Raw genomic sequence first — 23938 nt, 5'->3', positions numbered from 1 at the left:
ACAGCCCTCTTTCATCCCTTTGTCTGCTGTTGGCTGAAAATGCCTTTGTCTTCCAGCCCCTTCAGTGGTTAATGAGTCACTTAGATTCTTTTTGCCAACTGGTGCAGAGAGAACCTTGGAGCAAAAGGGTGCCCGAGTTATTCCACTTACTGTCTCCTCTTCTTCTGCAGCCTCTTGAAAGCGTTGTGCTCCTGTTTTTTCACTTGCAGGTCCAACAGGATAGCTTGGGGCTTTTGCTCAAACATACGAGAGGTCCCAAAGGCTGACTTTGGTTCTGAACCCTGCTAGAAAGAGGTAGGAGCCTCCTGGCAAGTGCTGGGAGCAGCTGCCTTCTTCCCTCTCTGCTGCGGTGTTACCAGGGGGGCAAACAGCTTCATCGGAGCCTGTCCCACCCTGGGCACCACCCCACGAAGCTCCTTGCTCGCAGACCCAAATGCGCCATCCCAGGGGCACTGCAATGTGGGAAGCTGCACTGTACAAGGGAAGATCAGAAGAATGTTTTCCCAAGCTCTCCATTTTGTGGTGTCTGGGCTCTCCCTAGTTTGCCAATATCTTCCTTACTGCGCGAAACCCATTTTTTGGCACTTCTCCAGCTGAGACATCACCACCGACAAAGAAAAAGGAATAATTATTCCCGTGTTTCAAGGACAGCATCCCCATTAAGATAAATAGAACTGCCATTTGTCTTTTTTTGCCCACAGAAAGTCTTTTCCTGCCAAGCTACTGCCTAGCTACTTGCTCTCTATCTGTCTGGTTGTGCCTGGGGCCTCGGCTCTCCGTGCACTGTGCAGTCTTTTTCTTTTTTGATGTCCTGCTCCCAGATTTGGGAGGTGCTCTGTAGTTGCTGCGATCACCTTGGCTTTTGAGCATGCTTTCCTACATGTGAAAAGCTCAGCCCAGCTTGGGGTCCAAACCAAATTTTAGAAAAGCAAACTAGGGAGAAAAAGAGATCAGGTTGCTGGGATTTGTTATTGACAAACTTAACTGCCTGCAGGAATTCCTCAGTTCTCCTCCTGTCCTGTAGGTGCTTAGAAATTGCCTCTTCAGGTCTGTTTGCAAAGATGAGACTGGTTTGTAATTTCCCATGGCTTCCTTTCAGGAGAGGGTGCAGTGTTTGGTCTTCTGTAGCATCATCTCTGAAACTGTAAATGCTCTTCTTGAGTCAGGAAGGACTCATAAAATGTTCTGCACTCTGGCTAGCTTGTTCTGAGTGTTTTGTATGCTGCTCTTTCCCATTCTGACCCAAGGTTTTGCGTCTTTTTAAAATTAATTGCATGCAGTGTTTGCTCACAGTTGATTTATTTGTGAAAATTGAGGCAAATGTTGAGTGTGCTGCATCCTACTCTGCTCTGCATCATCTTTGAGGTGCCTCTCTGCTGAACCATGACTTGCCCGCTTTGCTTTTCGGATCGCATTGCATCTTTTTGGGTGCATCTTTTTTTATGTTCCATACTAATTGTAATTCATTCTGTTCCTTAGCTTTTCTGACCGTGTTCCTGCACTTTTGCTGTCCCGAAGTTACACGGCTTTGTCTCTGCTTTGTTGTATGATTCTGTTTGATATTCAGGCTCCTAAAAAAACTTGCTGCGGTTGTACACAAGCAGCAGTCCCTGGCTATTCCTTTTAAGTGCTGATGCAGTTTCTGTAAACCAGTGTCTGGGTGGTTCTTGGTAGCAAGAGTTCCCCTGGAGGTGGTTGAAGCAGTGTGAGAAGCTCCCCAGCTTACAGCAGCGCTGCCTGTCGAAGTGCCACTGATAAAGCCTCTCCCTTCGCAGAGGGTCACGTCCCTCCAGCTCCATCCCAAGGTCCGTCCTTTCTCCAAAACCCCATCTCGCCAAATGACTTTCTCATCGTGCAGCTTGCTCTGGTGAGCCAGGTTTGACCATCGTCACCTTCCAGTGCTACCTGCTGTCTGCAGGCTTCAGATGGGGTTTAGTCTTGGTGTAGCGACTGCTGTGGGCTCGGTGGAGCTGTAGCTGATTCCATGTGTGTAAGCAAAAGGGGGATCAGGATCATGATGCTAACCACAGAAAATGTGCTTTTATGGTGATGAGAACAAGAATCAATCACAAGTAGCTAATGAATTAGCTGGCAGTGTCTGCGATGCTCATTTCACAGTAAATGCAACAGTCAAAATCCATTAAGAAGCCCGTGCAAAGGGGTCCTCTGCGAAGAGGATGTCTGCAACGTGCAGTGCGCACACTGCCCTCACTGTGCCTCCATCTGAGGCAGGAGAGTGTGCACAAAGCACCCGTTCTGCTCTAAATGTGTGGTGGTCAGGGAAGGGCCTCAGATTTTTTTAGCTGGGTTTTGTCTTAGAGATTACGGTGGCTTTTCACTGGAAACCTGCAGTCTGTGAAGGGCAGCTATGGGAGCACCCAGGTGCCCGTGCGAGGAGGTTGTGAGCGGTTGCAGCAGCTCAGCATGGTGTCACAGCGGCGTCCAGGTGGGCCAGTACCTTCCTCACCAGGCAGCTTTTGCCACCTCTCCTCTTCAGCAAGTGCTCTGCGGCTTCTGCTCCGCGCGGCGGGTAGCTCAGGCATGGGTTTCTGCCTGGCTGCCCTCCTTACATGAAGAGCTGCTAAGGGGGAAGCTGCTCAAACCCCGCTCTGCTGCACGCTGCTGGGTGTTGCTGCCATCCCTAGTGCCCAGCTCTCGAGGAAAAGCGGTGAGTGAGGAGAGCTAACGGGTTTGTTCAAGTTTCTGAACTGAATCCACGGGCACGGGGGAAGATAACTGGCTGGCTGATTTTAGGAAGGCTGCGTTTAGCTGCTTAGAAAGCTATCTCTGAAGGCAGGGGGATCTTGAATTTGCTTTATTAGCTCCGCAGAAATGAGGAATCAGATGCCTTTTCCCTGAAGGGGCTCATGGATACGGGCCCATTTCAGGAAAACCTCTATTTGTGGTACTGCGTTTTGCTACGTGCCAGCATCCCACGGAATTGAACTGAACGTAAGCGTTTGCTACACAATCTCCTAAATATAAATGGAATGGAAATGCTGCCCAAGCCCCCCGCGATCAGGCAAAACAGATAAACTTGTGTGTTTTCCATTGCAGTTACTGCTGTAGCATATTTAAGGCTGTGCCAGCTCAGAGGTTATATTTTAATTGCGTGTCATGCGAATTCTGATTCAATAAATGAATCACGAATTTAAAACATTTTGTTTATAAATTTAATGCAGAATAATAACCAAAGCTTTTGTGATGAGGTGTGACATGATAGCTAATTGAAAACCATTAGGCTTCATGGTGAAAGGAAGTGCAGATTGACATCTGAACAAATTCTGTCGCAGTAACTGTGATGTTTCACTGTAAGCAAGTTTTTGTCTTGATTCATCACCCCACTGATGGCCAGGAGAGAGAGATGAAGAGAAGAAACCACAGGGTCTGCATCTGCAGCATTTCTGTAGCCAGAAATCCCCTCAGGAGCGCAGAGAAATGCTCGGTGAGTGCCTGAGATCCACGCTCGCTGAGCATCAGGGAAATTGAAAATGAAATTTTGGGGTGATCCAGGCTCCCTCGGGGCTGTACTGGGACAGGGCTGTGCCACCAAAGCCCTGTGGCTCATGGGGTCAGCGCAGAGGCGTGCATGGGATGGCCTCTTGTTCTGGGTGCAGCAGGGAAACTGCCCAGTTCTCAGCATTAACTGCTGCCTTCTTGGGGTCCTGCAGCTTTAGGAGCCTGCTGTAAGCATCACTGAATCAGGCGCCGTGGGAACAGCCCAGTAGCAGAGGGGGGTTTGAGAACTGGACTTACCAAAAGCAGTTTGGTTAGCTCATAGCAGTGACGGCAACGCCACCAGCATTGCTCTTAACCCTGGCAGTTCCCCCTTTGCCTTTTCTGACACCCTCAGCCCTCGCCTCAGCTCGGTGCAGTTTCTGGGGGGTGATTAATGAGCGCCTCTATTGGGACTGCAGCACCAGCGCTGCTCCCATAAGAGCAAATACTTTTCCCAGAGACTCTGCTTTCCCTTGCTTTTCCTCGCGGTGCAATGCGGAGCTGTGCCACAAATCCCGGGTGGGTTACGGAATGAAAGGCAAAAATATGAAAAAGAACAAACTCGCCTCTCCCACCTCCACGTTTGTAACAGCAGCACCTCTGTTGTAGATACCACATCTTTGTACAAGGCTGGAGGGCTAACGAGCAGCTATGATGAATTTTGGTGTCTTACTCTTTTGCTGTCATCAGTCTCTTAGTTGGAAACCAAGGAATTTCTAGGCAGACCCCGGGCCATGTTTATCTGGCAGCTTCAAAGGCTTCTGAGCAGCACTGGACCTTCTGCAACGCCGGCCTGCAGGGACTTGACCAGCTCCATCTTGCATCACGATCTCAGGGATACGCTAGCACAGAGTGACATGGAAACAAGGGCCCTTTCTAGGTATTGCTCCCATCTATTATTTACTGGAGGAGGCAGCGTGGCTTCACACAGGAGCTTGTGCCTGAAAATACCGCCTGCGGTTCAGAAACAGCGCTGCACAGGTGGGGAACAAACCTGATGGGGAGCCTAAAACCAAAGCCAGGCCCCTCCTGCATCCTGAAACGCCCTTCCCTGCTGCAAACCCCCTGCACCTTGCTAACCACGGAGCTACGGGCTCAGCCTGCAGCTGTAGCTAACTCCTCCCCAGCCTGCAGGCTCCTGGCAGTCACCATAGCGCTGCAGGAGCTGTGCCGTGCTGCCTGCGCCTTGCCACAGGTAAGGGTTGTCCTCTTTTCTGCTTATTTCCTCCTCGAGGGAGGAAAGGGAAGAAAAGCAAGGCTCTCCCTCAGGCAGCTGGTGAAATGGGATGCTCCGGCGCTCCTCGGTGCTGCAGAAGAGGCAATATGTGTGGGAAAGCACCTGCCTCCTCTCCAGCAGGCAGCCGTCCCCGAGACCGGCGTAAGCGCTGAGACAATGAAGGATAAAAAGAAAATGCCTTGTTCCAGGGCTATTTTTACCCGAGTGGTGCAATTTCTTATTCAGCAGGCTTATTCCTCTTCATCTACATCACTGATCACATTAGCTGCTATTTTGGGTGTTGCATAAAATGTTCACCCAGCCTCTGGTGGGGGAAAAAAAGCAGCAGCCACCCCCCGAGGCCTTTGCTCGAGGCTGGCTGCACCATTTCGGCAGGGCCTTGGGTGGGAAGGGCTGAGGCTGAGCTTTGGAGAGGGTCTGAGAGACTGGGCTGGGCCAGAGGTGGTGTGACCTTGGGCAAGCCAAAGCCCCATAACCGTTCTTTTTCCTTCATCCTTAAAATGAGGACGTTGCCACTCCCCCCCTCCGGGTCCTGGCTTTTTTAAGTAAAAAGTGGTCACAGAAATGGTCTCCTGGTCGCCCAACACCTTGCACAGTGCGACCTGGGATGCCAGGGGGGGTTCTGAGCACTCCCACGGCATGGTACCAAAGCTGCGTGCCCTGTCCTACAGCAATCCTACACGAACGTGTGGGATCGAAGAGAAAAAAACACTTGGACATGGAGGATCTTTCAGAGTTTAGACCAGTGAAGCATTCCCAGTCCCTTGGTGTGCCAGCATACTGATGGTCGTGGGTTTTTTTGCTCACAGGTTTCCTGGTTCAGTGTGATGGGTACAAGAGTTTGGTGGGCTGAGTTTGCTTTGTGGCTGGACCAGGAGCTCGTGGGGGCAGGTCCCAGGCAGGGCTGTGTCCCCCAAGCTCCAGCACGGGCAGAGTGGGGCCGGTCGGGGCGCTGCTGTGACACAGAGCTGTGGCAATATGCACTGGCCCCTTGTGAGCCATGCCAGGAACATCCGAGAGGCATTTCAGGATGGTTTTGGGGACCTGTTGTAAGCCCCGCACCCTCCCAGCCCCATGGTGGTGTTTTGGGACCTCTCAAAGGTGCTGAGGGAAGAGCAGCCGGAGGAGAGGAGCCGTGGAGGTGTGTGTGGGGCTGGCTGGGAGCAGGCACCCGCTGGCACCCACTGCTCGCTGGCAGAGCTGCGGGGGGCGAGGGCAGGAGGAGAGTTTCCTTGGTTTCTGCAGAGGATGAGCTGTGCAGTGGGAGGCTTGGCAGCAGCAGGCCCCCTTCCGATGACTCACGGGAGGCTTTCTCAGAGGGAAGGTCCAAGAACTGCGCTAGTGCTGCTCGTGCTTCTTCCTTTCCTTCTGGAGGCCTTTTTGCTGCCACGCCGTCCCCGCCCCGCCATCATCCTTGGCCCCTACAGCCTGCCTTTGGGGGCTTCCTTCCTCCTGCCCTCCTCCTCCTCCTCCTTCTCCTCCTCCTCCCTGCAAAGGCATGGGGAGCTGCTGGCAGGGACGAAGGGGGCACTTCATTTCCCATGGGTGTGAATAAGCAGCTGCAGGGCTCCGACAGCAGCCTAGCGGAGCTGCCGGTGCCACGTGAGCACGAGTGCTGGGTGGCAAACTAACGGGGGAGAGCTCCGAGTCCCCGCAGCCCTGCTGGGAAAAAAAACCGTGTGGGATCGGGAGCGGCAGCGCAATGGGAACCCCGCACACCGACACCGCTGCCTGCGTGCCGGCCGTGCTCACGTCTGCTCGGCAGCAGCACAAAAGGGTCTCGCTGAGATCCACGGGCTCGGGGGGCCGCTTCCTGGGGCCACGCTCGGGCGGAGGCAATTAAAATGCCCGTCAGGCGCCGGAGAGCGGCGAGCCCTTGACGAGCCGCTCAGGCAGCCGCGAGGCGCGGCGTCCTATTGTAAATGGCTGATGGCGGAGCCGGCTGGTTTGTCATCGTTCTGGAAATTTCTGTGGCCAGTGAACTCCCTCTTCCTCTCCCACTCACCCTCTTTTCCTTTTCACCGCTGCGGGGACTTCTTCTAATTTGCAGTTTTCCTTTTCCTGACGTACACATGGTAGAGCCAAGCTGGTGGCTCGCAGACTGCGTCTGTCTGGAGATAGGCAGCGAGCCGATGGAGAGCAGCACGCCAGGAGCATGATTATGCAGCAGTTATTTAAGGATAGGCTTTGGGGGTACGGCAGCCTATGAGCCGGTAATGATTTTCTTTTAAAAACGTCAGCTTGGTTTGCTTTTTGCAGGATTTGCGAGAGCCGTTCTACCTTTGTGCTGTAGCTTTGGGGATTTAGCCTGCCGTAGATTAAATTCTGTAACGGTGCCCTCCGAATGAATTAAACTGCATAGGTAATAAACCTCTGGGCTTCTGCTTATTAATTTATTTGATGCATACATAATGCGTTATTATAAGCACACACCTTCATGGACCCGTGGTGTGTATTTGTATGTGTGCATCTTTGTCTTTGTAGCATTAAAAAAAAAACACTTTTTTTATACCAGGAAACTGTTTTTCATCAAAAATTCAGCATTTTCACTTTTTTTCCCCCCACCTTTGGATTATTTTAACAGATCCTTCAGCGTCTAGCCTCGGACGTGAGGCAGTGATTGGAATCGGCTCGCTCACAGCTCGCAAAGGTAGGGCAGCTCCGGAGCTGAGCGGGGATGAGCCTGATGCAGGGCGTGGGTTTCCTTTGTGGTTTGTGTTTTGTGTACGTGCGGGGGGTTTTAGCAGTAGCAATTCTTCGTTTGGTCAAACTGTGCTGTGTTGCAGCTTCGCGTAGATTTTCAGGTGGCTTTGGCAGGCGGTCTGAAGTTATTTTCAATGTGCATGCAGGCACTGCAGGGATGGAATCAGCCCTCCCAGCTGCAGCTAGCAGAGGGCGAACAGAAGCCCCCGTGTGCTTGCCGGTTGCTTTGGGTGGGTACGGGCAGCGTGCGGAGCCCTCGCCTTTCCTACCCGACCTGGGGGCTTGCTGATAGTGGTTTCAGCTTCCCCGGGGTCCTTGCAGGCTAGCACAAACAGGGTTAACCCCCTGCCCTGCTCCAAGCAGGTACAATCCATCCTAAAGAAAGCAGAGGGCTGGCTTCATGCTGTCTGGCTGTCGGGGAGGAGGGAAACTTCTCTTAACCCGTTCAGCTCTGCCTCCGAGCGCGGGGCTTGAGGCACAGCGCCCCAGCAGCCAGGCGGGGCAGGGCTGGGAGAGCTTCCATCTGAGGCTGTCTGGAAGCATCACCAGCACTTCAGAAGTCATTTCCATTGCCAAAAGAAAGCCAGCAGATTTGGTTTTGACGGTGTCGTTGGTAGTTCCCAGGAGAAGTTGATTATTCTCTTTCCCCTAATGCCCTTTGGCTTTGGTTGCTCTAACCCTTTAAGGCTGGAAGGGAAATGGGGGGATAAAGCCCTGCAGAACAGAACACATGAAGCAATTTTCTTTGGGTTGAACTGTCAGATGTGGCGAGTGATTAAGGAATATTGATCTCATTGAGTTGCGGCAGGGACTGTGCCCTTAGTGAAGAAAGGATTTAAAAAAAAAAAAAAAAAAAAGAAGCTAGGCGGGACTGCAAACCTGCTCTTTTCACCTTGGTGGAGAGAAGGAAAGGCAGTGTTCATCTTGTATTAACTTTCCAGGTGCTGATTCTCCCCCAGTACCTCCCAACCCAGGCGTTACCGTGCGTTGTGCGTTGTGCTGCTCAGGTGTCACCCAGCTCAGCCTACGTCTTAGCTTCGTGTTTAGGCCTGAAGGCAAGAAGTGTGTTTGTAGGGCAGGAAGCAAAATTGGACGTGTCTTTAGCCTGCAGGCAAGGCGGTTATATTTCCAGTGTGGGTATCCCAGGAATAATGGTAACTCCGGGAGGAAGCCTGCTCTCGTGACGTGCCCCCTCTGGGTCCCAGCCGGGTAGCAACTGCAAGCCAGGAGAACTTCAGCACAGGCAGAGCCAAGGGCCACTGCTAGCAGCAACAGATCCCCAAAATGTTATCCCTCATCGGTTTCATTGCAGTAAGTTGCTGAGACTGTGTTCCTTCTGGGGGGAAGCATTAGTGCATTATTCAGGACATTTTCCTTCCTGGTCATCTTAGGTACCGTTCTGTTCCTTGCTTTTCTCTTCTACATGGCTTTGTTTTCTTGGCCCTTGTCTTCTCTCTGTCGTTGGCAGAAGCCTTCTTGCCTAATAGGCTTTCCTGGCTGAATAAAATTCTTCAAAAGAATGCTTTACCCCTTAGTTTTCCTTAGTTGCTTTTCATCTTGTTATTCCTCCTGGTACCAATTATCACTGGACTCACTGAAATAGAAAAACCTGAAGTAAATAGTGTATAAAATGCTTTAATTCTTGAAAAATGTATTCAGTGGTGTCTTTTTAGCGAAGAGCAGGTCCCTTCTCTTCCCCGTACTTTTAATTTCACTTCCATTACAGAAGGGCAGCCAGCCAAACTGCAGTCTCATTCCGATTTCAGTAATGTTTTGCAAACTCTGTCTCAAGGACTAATGCTGCTTGCTGGGCTTGATGTCAAAATCCAAGGTTTTGCTGCAGCACTGGAGAAGGGAAGAGGAAGGAGCTCTGGCAAACAGAAGTGATGGCTTTGTTAGCAGACAAGCAGAACCACCTGTTTTTTTACAGTATCAGTGGATAACGAGTCAAAATTGTTGACAATGCGATCCTTTGGATGAATGGTTTGTCTCTGGAAATGTTTCTTATCTCTTGGACGCAGCATCTTATCAGACCTCTGTGGTCTCCAAAAACAACAACAAAAAAAGGGTGTCAGCTATATGGTAATGAATCAGTTGGTGTGGAGATGGGTTCTTGTTTTATTTTAAATAAGCAATACGAATACGTTTCTTGCACCTCTGTTTTATCGGTCATTTTAACCTCCTCCCTTGGTTGGGGCTTTTTTGATGCGCATTACAAATCATTCCTTCTGGCTGCAGAGAGGAAAACGAGATGTTTTGCTGGCAAAATTGGAAATAACTTCAAATATCGCAGTTTTCTTGAAGTAGAGGTAAGGGGCGCTTATTTTGCAAGAACAGAATTAACTGCAGATGGGCAGGGCTTAAAAGCCCAATGGCCACAGGGGTAGAAAGAGATGGCTGGGACGATCACAAGGAAAACCTTTTATCAGCTGGTACAGCAAGGCAGCAGAAGCCCGAGCTCGCGGTAGCGCGGCGGTGTGTTGGGTTCCACGCCGTGGCAGAGGGCAGGCACCCAGAATGACGTGATGCTTGGCGCTCTCCTCGCTCGAGCCCAGGGACACGGTGACCAAATGCGCCAGAAGCGCTCAGAAGCAGCTCGCCTTCACCACGGCCCCGCGGCTCTCGGGCACGCAGCGGCACCGGCAGCGAGCCTGGGCCCCGTGTTTGCCTCCGTCCCGGGCTCGGTGTCCAGTTTTAACCCCGCTCTCTGGGCACACGCGATGGAGGTAAGGAGCAGTTGGGCTTTACGGAGTCCCACGCAGGGGCTTCACATCCCCGCTTCTCTCCCCAGGGTTGGGGTCGGACCAGCAGTATAACGCAGCCTTTTCTCGTGGCTACGGGAACCAAGCAGGTTTTGGTTGGTCTTGGTTTTTGGGGCTGACCTTCCTGATGATTTATGCCTTGTGCTTGGTGATAAGCTCTCGGTGAATATTTCCCTGCTGGTTTACTGGTTAGAAAGACTGTCTCCTAGGTATTTTTTTCACTGGCAGATAAGGGTCCTATAGCATGGCTTTCCTTTCATTTGGGGCACCGAAGTGGGGTCCCTGTAGCATATGTGGCATCCACTTGGACGTCTGTTTCATATGACTTGTAGGAGCAGGTGTTTGTGATTCTGCACCAAAACAGGCTAAAGTTAGCCAATGGACTGCAATTATTAGCTGGGAAGAAGAACATTCCCAGAAACCTTGTTTTTGTGGGTTAGCTGGAGCTAAGAGTTCATGTTCCCAATGGAATTTGGTTTCATACGGGTTTTATCTTTCGTGCCTCTCCTCCCCACCGTATCTCCCATTACATTGCACCGGAGTATCCCAGTTTCTCTGTGGCCCCTTGCTGCCCTCTGGGCAGGGCACAGCGTATGCTAAGGCTGCTCTGGGCCACTGGCTGGTGTGTGCATGCACTGCCTGGGTGGAAGAGGAGAGGCAGCGAGGAAGTGGTGAGCTTGTGTTGGTGTCCTCTCTGTGTGATGGAAGGGGGGGCTTGTTTCAGCTTTGTTTTTCACTTCTAGGACATCTCATGTCCTTTGTTCTCTGTGGTCAAATATTAAGAATGCTGAGATGTTTGCAGTGGCAGAGGTTTGGGTTAGTAACTGTAGGGAGGATCCCCTGGGTAACCTGTCAAGAAAATTGTCAGAGCACAGAGATCCAGTGGAGGAGGAACTGGCCAGGAGCTCAGCTCACGTGGCCCTGGCTGGGGGAAGAAGTGATTAGGTGAAGGGCTGCAGGCTGCCAGGCTCCTTTCGGAAGCTTGTGTCCTCAGCTCCTGGTTATTTTCTTTGTCTGTGTAAAGCAAAATGCCGATGTGTCCCTCAGGAGGGGTATTATATTCATCAATTTTACAAAATACTCGAGATCTTTACCTAGGGGAAGCGATGGATGTGCAAATTGTGGGTGTGGGGCTTAGAATGGTGCTTTCTGTCTGGGCTGCAGTAACGAAGATGGTTTGGGTATTGATGTTGTAGCAGGATCAGGAAAAAGGTTTGAATGCATTTAGGAAAATACTCGATTCCCCCACCTTCACCTGGCAGCTTAACTCTGTCTTCCTTTATACAGCTCTTTGCTGTATGAAATTGTTGTGGTCGGACAGGTCTGGGGTGGCTTTTAACGTGCTGGTGGTGGCATAAGCCGGCAGGCTGGAGCTGGAAAAGCCAGGAGGGACTGTGCTGCTGGCAGCACGGTAGGGAAAAAAAATCACCTACATAGCAGCAATGCTGCTGACTCACGCTTTGCAAACCTGGAACATTCCCCCAAAGGCCGGAGATGCAGATTGACTTCCTCTCCCTGGTGTGCTCAGAGGACAATTCACAATATTATTTGCCACCGACTGAAGCCTGCAGATAGTTAGGCACTGCTGCATTTTCACTGACATTTTATGGAGTGCATTAGCATGGAGCTTGCGAGAAATCACGGGCAATTTATTTTAATCCATTGGGTGTCAGTCAGTGCTAAATCACAGGAGCTATTTACATTTGTTTTCTGAGTCATCCTGGTGCCTGCGATAAGGTGATCTTTCAGTGTGTGTGGTTAGTAAATTGGATTCACTTTTTCCTTTTCTTACTTTGCGTGTGTAAGTGTTCTCAAAAATGCAAATGCATTCCTTAATTGGCTAAAAGAGGATGAGTCACACTGAAGAAAGTGGCTTTCTTTAGCCCTTTCATCATCAAGGGGGAGAGGCTCAGGAGTGCTAGAGAGAGGGATGGGGAGCGCTGGGGGAAGGTGGCAGGGCTGTCTGTGTACACGGCAGGGCAAATCTCCTGCTGTCGTCCAGTCCCCTTGGGGCCGGTGTCTGCTGGTCCCCAGTCACTTCTAGCCACGTGCCCGAGGGCACACAGGACTGACAAACATCATCGTGTGGTGGAAACCTCAGAGCATCAGGACGAGCGCTAGTGTCTGATCGTTTGTGTTGGTAACTTCCAAGAGAAGACAGCGCTGGAGTTAATCTGGAGTTCCACGTGGCCAGAATCCTCTCTTGCTGCTGTGTTTTTTCCCTGCTATTTATTTCTTTTGTAGATACGAGGCAGACAGCAAGGAGAAATTGGATAGCACAGGGCTGCGAGGATTTGGAGGTGGATCATGTTCTGCCTTAGGAACCCAGCGCGCAGTCACAGTGCACCTCAAGTGATCTCGCTGGGGTCAGAGCAGGGACAAAGCCAGTGGCGTCTCATAAGTGAGGCCAGACCTACCTGCTTTAGGATGTCCGCTGGCACAGCGGATGACCTGCAGCCTGTTTACGGACGGATTTACTCGCATGAGTCCCGGACCCTTCGCAGCGTTTCTTAGTGTCACTGCAGTGGCTCGGCTGTTTGCTTGCCTTTAGGGCCTTCCATCCTGTGACCCCGAGCAGCTGCGGTGGTGCTTGCCGAGGATTGGGATCTGCTGCCATGCAAGGACACATCCCCAGCCCCATACGGCTCCTGTGGGGTCTGACTGTTGCTCTTGTGTGTTTCTAAAGAAATTTTAAAATTCTTGAAGAAATTAGAAGCAGGTTTGTGCTCTCAGCCCCAGTGCCGTGGGTGCGCTGTCCTCAGCGGTGCCACTGATGTCGCACCAGGCAGGAACTCAGCTCCTCCTTGGGTGGGCACACGGTGCCTGGGAGGACTGAGCCCTCTTCTTGGGAAGTCGCCACGAAGGACTCCTGCAATGCAACGAAGCACACGAATAATCATTAAAATAAGAACCGTTGCTATTATATTTAGAGGTGGTGTTGAAGAAGAGCGGTGTTTGTAACAGCAGCCCTGAGAAACGGACAGAGCTGCTGACTGCAGCAACATTTCCTGCAGAACACAGGGAATGCCCTCAAATGTTTTAACGAATGTGCTTATTTATTAGGTTTGTTTGTTGCCTTACACACGGGGAGGAAACTTGAGCACTTCAGTGATAAATTATGGAACACGAGGGATGGAGACTGTGCTCCATGGTACGAGTAACACGTCCGTGTGTCTTGCAAACAGTTCACAAACCAAGAATAACTCGCTGAAAGAGTTTTGTGTTCCTGGCCTGTAACTCTGTCTCACCTTGGCTGTATTTCACAGATCTGCCAGTGCTTAAATCCAGCTTGGTAGGGCCTTTGGGTTGTTTTTTTTTTTTTTCTCCCCTTATCATTCCACAGTCATCAGTCTCTCCCCAGCCAGTCCTTTTTTAAAGCAGTGCTCGGGTTCCCCATACCAGCTGCTGTCCGAGGGCCTTGGAGGAGGCAGCAGCATCACCCCAAACCAGCTCTGTTGTGCCGTGCCTCAGCTAGCAGTGATGAAACACAAGCAGGGAAAAGGGCCTGTGCCAAAAAGATGCATTTTGAGACCTTGGGCACGTAACAGGGACAGCCCAGATCTGCTGTGGATGTGACTGTTCATTGCAACCCGGCATGCCTGCCGGCGCCAGCCCACGGTGATGCTGAAACTATTTCTGGTAAGGAAGTCAGGGGGAGGTGTCTGCAGCCAGCTGGGATGCTGTGGGTAGGCGCGGGGCAGGGCTCTGCGAAGCACAGCACCAGCACAGTGCTGTCCCTGTTCCTCACGGGTAGCGTTTGCCCCTGGGTTAGAGGACTAAGGGCCAGCGTGAAGTGGTCCTTGCTCCCGTCAGCAGGAGCACCGGCGGTTCAGTCGGGTTTCATCTTTTAAGCCAGGTTTAATCTGCACAAACAGAAGCGTTTGGCCATGGATTCAGCTTTGCAAAATATTTGTAATTTTTCCTTGCAGTATACCAGCCTCTAATTGAAAATGGAGAAAAAAAAAAGAAAAAGAAAGAAAAAACAAACAACCGGTGAGACGTAGGGCAAAGGGGCACAGCCAAATCATTGCCTTTGTGTCCGTGTGTTCGCTTACATCTCTCGAGTGTCTGCATGCGGTTCCTGAAGCTCTCTCGTACATTGTATTAGCCCTTGTAAGAATGGTTTGCCCCATGAAATGCCTTCAGGCAGTATCCAGGTGGGCAGGGGAGATGTCAGCTCAAACTCTTCTCCATGCTGTGAGGAGGAGCGCTGGAGTTAGCAGCAGGGTCTGTTGGGATGAAGTACTGCGGATAGACTGAGTCCTGGAGCAAATCACTTCCTTTAGGAACCAAATATGAATTTAGCCTGTACGTGCAGGTGTATAATTATACAGAATAAAGAGAAGCAGATATTAAAGCTGTGATGTTAAGGGAAAAAAGGAATGTACCTTTCTTCACTTGCCTGAAATTCCACTCCGTTTTACAAACTCAGTCTTTGGGCTCTATTTTTTGGGGCAATCCCAAGCCCAAACACAGGCTGGGCAGAGAATGGATTGAGAGCAACCCTGAGCCTAAGGACCTGGGGGTGTTGGTTGAGGAGAAGCTCAACACAAGCCGGCAGTGTGTGCTCGCTACCCAGAAAGCCAACCCTGTCCTGGGCTGCACCAGCACGGCGTGGGCAGCAGGGGAGGGAGGGCACTGTGCCCTCTGCTCTGCTCTGCTCACACCCCACCTGGAGCCCTGCTCACGAGTCCGAGGCACAGTTTATTGCTGCGGGGCAGGAGCATCTGCCCCAGCTTTGCTTCTCTCGCTCTTGTTGGGAAGAATGGGTGAATTTGTAAATGATGGCGTGGGAGGAAAACCGTGAGCCCCACACCTGCTCCAGGTTAGAGGGCTCCATGCTCCAAGAGCTGTGCTTTGAGCGGCACGGCTAACGCTGGGCTGGGCGTGGGGACAGAGAGCTCCTGCCTGCTTACATGGGCTGATGGCTATTGTGGGGCTGCCATCTGTCCCCTTCACGCAGCATGACTTGGTTTTGTTGTTAGCTTTACCCGGGTTTCACGAGGTCTCTGAACCGCTGGCCGGCCCGCATTCATTGCTGGATAAAGGAGCTGCTGCTTTCCTTCACAGCAAATCACGTCTCCCTGCAGTGCCAGTAACTCTGCCTCCCACCCCCACAGCTTCTGCGGGCGGCTGTGGTCCCCAGAGAGGTCAGCCAGCACAAGTTGGGAGCCCCCCAGAAAGAAAAGATTATTTTCTGTTTTGGATTCTTGTTAAACCCAGCTTTTAGCGTGGCTGTGGTGTTGTCAGACACAAGAACAAGCACTTTTATCCCCCCTGCATCATCGGCACTCAGGACAGGAGGGAAAAGGACGGTGAGACTGCTGCAGGCTCACTTAAGCAGGAGCACGAAGCAGCTAGGAAGCAGAGAGGCTGTTGTAAAGGCAAATGTGGGGAACTGTAGCTGGCTAGGCACACTGAATAAAACAGTTTGAGAGCTGCGAAGCTGGTGTGGGGACATTCAGACACAACACGGCTGCACGTACGAAAATATATTCCTAGTTACGGAGCGCTCTTCCCCGGTTGTGATTTTTAAGTTCAAAGCAGCAAAACGTATCAGTGTGTGTAGACGGCAAAAAATGGATTGAAGAAAACATTCAGGTATGAAAGATGCTGGGTGCCCGGGGGAATGGGCACTCAGGGTTTTGCTGTGCCTGCTCTGCATTGCCCTGGCTGGGCTTTGTCCAGCAGCAGTTGTGTGTTTGCTGACTTGTTGGGGTTGTCCTGCCTCTCTGGGTGTTCCCCCTGTAATGTTTCTTGGTTTCTTGCCTAAAAAAATGTGGAAAAAAAAGAAAAACCTTCCCGTACCTGGATGCTGTGAGGTAGGTGCTGCAGACACACGTATTTATATAGTTACCTATAGCTTGTGCGTGCCCTGTATTGATGTGAGGCTAGGGTGAGCAGGTCAGTCCCTTGCTGAGCCTCTTGCTCCGGGTGGAGCTATGACGAGGTGACCTGCCTGGCTTAGGTTAGCGCTTCTCCTCCGCTGCCGTCACTCTGCTTCTGAGAAAAGACGTTGCAAACACGCGGTTTTTAGCAGGTGACCTGTGAGATAAAGATGGGGAAACTTAATTGACATTGTCACCGTGGAGCCTCTTGCCAGAGGCTGTCGTCATGCTGAGAAGTGCCGGTGATGGAGTTGGCAGAGTGGGACAATGCGTTGTTAAATATTATCTGCTGAGATTCACCTCCTAGTTACTCGCTCCTGTTGAGCTGCCAGAGCTTTGGCTTGCGCTGGTTCCCACATTGCCCTTTCTTCTACAACGCTTGTGGCTGCTAGCGGTACGCTTCTAACGCAGCCCTGAAACCTGAAAAGCCCCAAGCCATGTCCCAGTGCTGCCTGTTTCTTGGTTGATCCTCAGTAAATTGGTATAATGACATCCCATACGTTGCCGGTCGAGGAGTGGTTGTGGTGTGAATGCGGAGGTGTTCAGATCTACGCTGCGGTCATACCAGTGGAGGTGTTTTAATTCCCATCTACGTGGCTTTAATTTATATGTAATGTTCAGTGTTTGCGGTGATCGTAACAGGCGGTTGTTGTGATGGACACAGCTGAACATTTAAAGGTGAGGACGGTGTGGGAGAAATACTGCAAAGGCTGCCAGGGCTCGATTTCTTCAGGGTGGTTTAATAGCAGCACGCGCGGCTGTGTGGGCACAACCTTAAAAATGAAACTCCCGTTGAAATGCTTTCATTTCCATATTCAGACAGATTTGTGTGGTTTTATTGACTGGTTGCAAACAGCACATTAAAGCATATGCCATCAAAATTAGGGCAGTGTTTCCTACAGCGTAGCTCCTTGCTGCATGTTATTTACTCTTTCTGTCCACGGAAATCCCAGTGGCAGAAGTCCCTACATATGTTCTCCATAAACCCACCGAGGATGCATGTTTCATACAGAACGGGGCTCATTAACAACGTGAACGCGGAGCAGACTTGGGAGATGGCTTTTATCTTCCTTGTACGCGTTTCAGGATTTCAGATCACGTAAGAAATGATCGGTCCCCATCTGGGCACCTTCGCAACTGGTGGAGCGTGGTGGAAGTTGGATGCAAGAAAAAATAGTTTCTGCTGGTTGATTTTATTAATAATCAGCAGGTGAGGGCTTTTGGCTCTGTTATAATCAATAAACTTCTTCCTTTGGGATGGGGTTGGATGGGTAAAAAGGGAATCAAGATGTCACTCTGAATTTAGCAGTAATGCTTTCTGGCTTTAAGCAAGAAACTTCAAGCTTGATACCAGGTGTGCGCTCAGTCTTCATGCACGTGTTCAGGATGAGTGGGGTCCATTTTTCCTTCTGGGTGGAGCCAGGTGTCGGCTGGCTTTTTCCTGGGCCGTGGGACAGAAGGCTGGAGCTTCCCTCGGGTGATTTGGGACTGACGCCTTTGCTGTTGGTCCCTGATGGAGGCAGAGCAGGGGCACCAAGCCCACGGCCCTCAGTAAGGAGAGCAAAACGCGGCTTGGCAAAGCGTCCTCAGCCAAGAGGCAATTCATTTTGAAAACTGTTTTAATTGGTTTGGAGTAATTTGGGGTGAGCTGCTTCACGTAGCATATGTTTTCTGGGAGCCTGGCCAGTTCAGCAACAAGAGGCCACCAGAATTGGCACCAACCGTGCGGACGCAAGGGCCTTGACGCAGTGGGGAGCTACATGGGGCAGATCCCATCCCAATACCCTCACGGGGGCTCACTCAGCACGGGTGCCCCCTGGCTCCCAGGGGCGCTGAGGGTTGTGCTGCCGTGCCCGGGGGTTGTGCTAGCATCAGGCTTTGAGCTCTGCCTGGCCATATGGTCTGGAGCTGTTCCACGTAGGTCAGTGGTACAACTTCTCGGGTCAGGCCAGCTGAGAATACCCCTCCTGTGGCTGCCCAGCAGCAGTAGGTAAACCTGAACTCCTTCCTCACCTCCGCTTTGGCTGGTGCCATCCCCCAGGCTGGGAGCACCTTCTTCCGACTGCTCCGCAGCTGGACAGGGCTTGTGCACCTGCAAGGAGGTGAGGGAGAAGAGTGGGACTTCCCCACAAGAGGAAGGAGGGGCCAGACAGCTCAGGTCCTGTTTTGGTGCGTTTGCCCAGCTCACGCAAAACCCAGAGAAATCTGCTTCTTAATGCCAGCGAATAAGCAGCAGTGGGATTTCTTCATTTGCATGCAAAACACCGTGCCTCCTAATCATCTCCAGCAGCCGTGAAAGCTCCTTTCGGAGAGACGCCCCAAAAGGTCACACGTTTCCCTTCGAATGATGAGCAGTGCTTTGAAAGGAGCTTAAGATAAACTTCAGCCTATGCCCATACGATGTGGTTAGTGCAGGCGGAGGCTGAGCAGGGGTGCGACGCTGTCCTCAGAGCCCAGACAGTCAGCAGCCGCCTGCACTGCCCCGCTGTGCTGTAGGGCCTGGCTGGGATTTCAGGGAAGGCATTTTATCTTCCTTGGCATCAATTCACAGCCGTTCAAAAATAAAAAAGGGCACAATGCAGTGCATTATTTATTTATTTATTGGGAACTATTTTCCTCAAAATTGAATCCACAGATAACCCTAAGAAATGAGAGGCAAGGAAGAGGAGATAGCACGACAGCTGGGGAATAGGAGGCAGGTTATGGAAGACCAGAGGCAGGTAACATTGCTGTGGGATTGCTTCCTACACCACATCTTCTTTCCCTGGTTTCTGTCTGTGTATTGGGTTATAAACTCTGCAAGGACCCACGGGTCCCACTCAGCCACCACCTTGGCGTTATGGATGTGCTCAGCACCTCCGCCCGTCGCACAGCACCACGGCCGCTGGCGGCTCCTCCCAGCTGAGCAGGGTTTGGATGCATCACTTGGAGGTTTGTTCCCAGCACATTGCCTGATGGATGCTCAATAAGGAGCAGCCCACAAGCTTTGGGCCAAGGGCTGCAAGCGTTGCCCCGTCCTCTTATGGGCAGAAAATGATTCGAGAGGAGAAATTAAGGCTTTTACTCACGGCGTCATGCTGTATCCCTAAGCAGAGTGGTTCATCCTCTTCTTTTAAGGAGATCTAGTATCTTTCGACCTTTATGGAAATAGTTTTTGAGCTATAAAGATTTTTGTTTGTTTGTTTGTTTGTTTTTCTTTTTCAATTATATCATCAAAATAGAAAGTATAAATTTTATTAGCAAAACATCTGCATCAGCGCCGAAATGGAGGTTCTCCTTGCCGTGTTTTTTTTTGCTGCTATACGCGAGTGATTTTAAACCAAAAATGTGCTTTCTATTGCTTCATAACGTCGTCTGTGAATCCGTTTCCAAATGTGTGAATTGAAAGTGGATCAGTTTTTTTTTTTTTAAAAAAAAAAAAAGTATCTGGTGAGTGGGCAGATCTGATGCTCTCTGGATAACCACCTTCCCTTTAGGACTTTCCGTACTCCACAAGACTCACTCGGCGTGAGGTCTAAATCCTGCTAAAGTGCCTGAAACACCCTGCTGCAGGAGGCTGCAGCCCTTGGGGTCAAATGGGTCAGCAATACTTGGGGTCTCAGTTATTTTCTTTAGTCTCGTTGCAGGTATTTATAGAACAGGACAGCATTTTAAGGAAGCTATTATGCACTTTCGAGTAATGAGTTTCTATTCTGAATTTTCCCCAAGACTTATGTGGGGGTTCAAAAAAAAAAAAAAAGGTAGGTTTGCTAGATAAAGTACGAAAAAACTTGTCTTTGAAATTGCTCAAACAAGTATTTGATGGTAATGGCTTTGCTGTGACCCACGAAGGCCATAATGTGAAGGCCGAAGCACTATTTTTGGCTCGTTCTGCCTTGAGAGGAGCGTTGCAATCAGCGTTGCCTTTTGTTGGAAAAAGCGTGGCGCTGCGAGCCGCCGCTGCAGCCCGCTGCTTACGCAGTCCCGGGCAAGTGAAGTGCAGCTTTCGACCCCAAATAATTTCCTGAGATTTGGTCAGCTTAGGAAAAAGCATTGTTATTTGAACGTGTTTTGATACAATCAGAAGCCTGTGGCGCTGAGAGAATAATTTTCTTTACAGGGATTTGGTTTCGAGAGGTTTGAAATCTGTATTTACCCGGCTTTTCTTGTTGGCTCGCCACTCGCTGTGTTTTGAGCTGCACCACACGGGTCTTTGTGAGGGAGGAAACGGGGCAACTACTGCCTTCTGCTGTGCTGTGCCTTGCTTTCTCATCTCCTCAGCACTGCCTCGTAACTCCCTGAATAAAGGGAATTATCAGAGACGGGGTGAGAGGAAATAGAGCGGAGGAACGGGGGTCTCATCCTGGCCGGGCAGACAGCTGTCAGAGAGGAGGCGGTGCTGCTTGCTGGAGGAAACAGAACTATTTGAAACGAGTGCTCAAAAGAAAAAAAATCTTGTTTTTACTAAATCCCTTAACTTTAATTAGGACCCACAAGTGTGTATCCTTTATGGGAAGGCTGGCCTCGGCATGACCTCAGCTAGCCATCTGGATCCCTATTTCCCACTAACGTACAGCCCGCTGAATTTGGCTTGTATGACTGATAGCTTGAGCTGTTAAATACAGAACATTCGGGTTCACAGGAACTAGAGAATTTTCAAATAAACAACGGCCTGGGATATATCCATGGCATGAGAGAGTCCTCGGCTAAAAGCCTGGTGTTCCTGTGAGGCTCGGGGTGCGGGCTGTGCACCCAAGCTGGGCTCCAGCTGCTGCAGGAGCCGAGAGGTCCCCGCAGCATGCTCTGAAGATGCTGCAAGGTCAGCCCATGTACCAGCATGTCGTAAGTGTTTCTTTAGAATTGAGAGAATCGTCAATTTTTTAAGAAACCAACACGTTTTGGTCGTGGTCAAGTGGGTAGCAGCAAGCTTGTGGTTAGCTTTATTTATGGGCACGTGGTTTCGTTCCGCCCCTGCTGCCCACGTCCTGAGCAGAAAGCCCTGGAAACGAGGCAGGATTTCTGATGAGCCCCGGCTTGGCAGACAGGCGGAGGGGATTAATGACAGGATGCGCTCCCAAGTGCCCAGGAACCTTAAACACAGCTGGGGAGTGCGATCGCTGCTCCCAGCTGCAAGGCTGGCCCTTTGTGCCGCATGTTGTGGAGATGGCAGCGTTGCTGCCATGGCCTTGGGTCCTCAGCAGGAGGCTTGGGGGGTGGGTGAGCAGGACAGGGGGTGTCGGTGGGCACTGAGAGTTCCTACTGTCTTACCCCTCTGGGGGCAATGTGATTGTGGCACCGAAAACCTCCTTTAAGCATCACTGGATCCTCCACAAGCTGGCATTTCTTTCCACATGCCTGGTGCTGGGCACGTGATGTTTCTCTTTGCTGCTCTTCGGAGTTCGGCGAGGAGGAGGGCAGTCACGGGCAGGCAGGGGAATGAGGGAGGACAGGAGGAGGCAGTGAAGCTGGGTACGGATGTGCTGCGTCCCCCCCTCCATGTGTCAGCACAGCTGATTGAGATGGAGCTGAATTTTACCCAAGATTGGTCCCTCTGGTTCCTCCAAGTGCTGCTCCGGCAGGAGAGGGAAGCTCGCAACCACCAAGCTTCAAGTCCAGCCTGGTGCTGTCTCTTTGTGGCCTGGGAGTTCACTCAGCCGTGTCACTCAGCTGGGAGTGACACGGCGCGGGCTGGGGGCTCACAGCGACCGCTTTGCTGACGAGCTGAGAAAAAAAATAGGCCAGCGCCTCGTTTTACAAGTCTCTGAAGCTATTGTAAGAATTTATAGAGTTCATTCTGTGATAAATTATAGATTAAAATAGCAGGTGGCACATCTTGCAAGCAGTATGCCTGGAAAGTCATCGTGGCAAGATCAGGAAAACAGCCCCCAGACCTGCCTTCACCGAGCGGCCACGGAGGAAGTGAGTTGTAGTTAGGAGCAGTGCGGTGTTACTTGGTAATTGCCATTGGAACAATTTCCTTCCTGCTAGTTATAAAATCGGCCGTGCTGTTAGGGCCACCGTTCGCAAAGCCCAGACACCGCACGTTTTCATTAAGCACAGCAATTGTCTCCATCTCCCAGGCTCCTCAGACACAAACCCCCTTGGGGTCCTGGCTGGGCTGCTGCGTGCAAGCTGTGAAAATACCGATGTGCTCGTTTTATCCTTTGCCTTCCCCATCTCTTGCTGGTTCCTTCCTTTATTCCTCGCTGGCAGCCCCTGGCGTAGCCGAGTTACTTCTGTGCCAGGAGGATGAGGAAACTCTTTCCTCCCGAGCCAACTGCGCTGACACCGCTCACCGTGCTTCCCAGAGGTGATTGAGCACTGCCTTCTGTTGGCAGCTTTGTTCAGGCTCTGCCCACCTGAGATGCTTGGGTGCTGAGAGAGCTTTTTGTCTTCCCCATTTCTGTCTCCTGGTCAGGTTTGGTTCTGGCTGTGACCTCCTTCGTGGCTGTGAGCTGCCCGGACCAGCAGTAGCAGTCCCGGGATGCTTTTTCCCCATGAAAAGACTTTTCCCAAGTGACAGGGCTTTTTGACATTTATTTTAACCTACTGGAAGTTGTGGTGTGGGTTAGTATAGCGGGGTGAGGCTTTCTGTGGTCACCAGACAAGCGGAGGGAATTAAGAAGTGTTAAGAGTAACCCAGTCATTTGTAACTCAGAGGCAATTTCATAGCATTTAGAAAAAATAAATTCGTGGTGGCATGATCAGCAGTGCTTGTTTTTGCAGCAGGGTAGAAAGGGAACGTCTCCGACCGGCACAGCTAAGCCAGCGCTCAGAGGTTGGGATCTTCAGCAAGGCAGAGGAGAATTCACACCGGGCTCTGTGGTGGTGTGGGTTTTCCTCCAGAGAAGGAAGAAGAGATTTCCTCACCCACCGTGCTGCCTGGGCAAGTGAAAATGTTCGGGGTGCAAAGCAGCTTGTCTGTCCCGTGCCCTGTCCCCTGGGAAAGGGGATGCTCGGAGCAGCGAGGCGCCATCCCCTGCGGCCCCGGTGCCGTGGCAGCGACGGGCAGCGTCTGCCTGCAGAGCACAAAGCAGCTGTGAAGACTGCCAGCTTCACTGAGCTCCTCGCTGGGACAGCTTCTGCAGGGATTTCTGCCTGAAGCAAGAGGGCCAGAGGGGAAAAAAAAAAAAGAAAAAGAAAAAAAAAAAACTTTTCTAATGAATTCTGCACTGTGTTGGCTAGAAGATGCTTATAGGAAGTGGAAGACCCCATTCAAGCCTGTGCTGCCAGGTTCTGACCAGACACTGAAACGTTACCTGCTTGCTCTCCAGATAAATACTCTGAATCCGGAGCTGTTGGCTCCGCTTTGGGTGGGGGTCTCGTGTTTTCTGAGGAATCCCTGACTATCCTCTTTTCTTCCCGGTCAGGAAGAGGAGGGAGTGCCGCTTACAGCCTGTCCCCAGCAAATTCCCCCTTCTGGCATGCTGTATTTTGACTGTCTGGTATTTTTGGTATTCCGCTGCAGGCTAAGATCGCGTTTATTATGGTAGACCTTTAGCAGAGATGACTGGGGTTTCAGTGCAAGCCACTGGAGCGTATGTTCAGTGATAACAGGCGATGTAAAAGTACAGAGCTCAATCTTCCTGCTTTAAATTCCCTAAAATGCCACCTAGTCATCTGGGATGTGTGTTGCAGGTGCGTCCACCCTTCTGTTCATGCTGAGTGCTGTTCTCTCCCCGTGTAGCCCTCCCGGGAGAGGCGTTTCCACCTCCTGGGGCTCTGCCGGCCTGCTGCGATTCCACACCGCTGCCCCATCGGAGGGACTCTGAGAGCATCCATCTTTCTGCTGAGCCAGAGCAAGTTTAATTAGCTTCTTTACCATTCCTTGGCACCCTGTGAGTGGGCAGAAGTGGTGCTGGCTGGGGCTG

The 23938-nt window shown here is 51.2% G+C and overlaps 1 protein-coding gene across 36 annotated transcripts in view; it reads left to right on the top strand.

Moving 5' to 3' along the window:
- Positions 1 to 23938, top strand: part of MAP2 (microtubule associated protein 2) — a 174322-nt gene that overhangs the window by 62448 nt on the left and 87936 nt on the right. For 31 of the 36 annotated variants that reach the window (XM_038181829.2, XM_072040448.1, XM_027461374.3 and 28 more), the window contains one exon: positions 7320 to 7385. The exons of 2 other annotated variants lie outside the window; for them this stretch is intronic. The gene's annotated coding sequence lies outside the window, so the exon portion shown is untranslated. Of the gene's footprint in view, positions 1 to 6375; positions 6654 to 6691; positions 6949 to 7027; positions 7098 to 7319; positions 7386 to 23938 lie in introns of those variants that run through there. 3 more of the 36 variants (XM_072040432.1, XM_072040428.1, XM_072040431.1) reach the window with 3 other exon arrangements.

The sequence above is a fragment of the Anas platyrhynchos genome, chromosome 7, assembly GCF_047663525.1.
Source record: "Anas platyrhynchos isolate ZD024472 breed Pekin duck chromosome 7, IASCAAS_PekinDuck_T2T, whole genome shotgun sequence".
Taxonomy (NCBI): Eukaryota; Metazoa; Chordata; class Aves; order Anseriformes; family Anatidae; genus Anas; species Anas platyrhynchos.
This window is presented reverse-complemented; position numbering and strand designations above follow the sequence as displayed.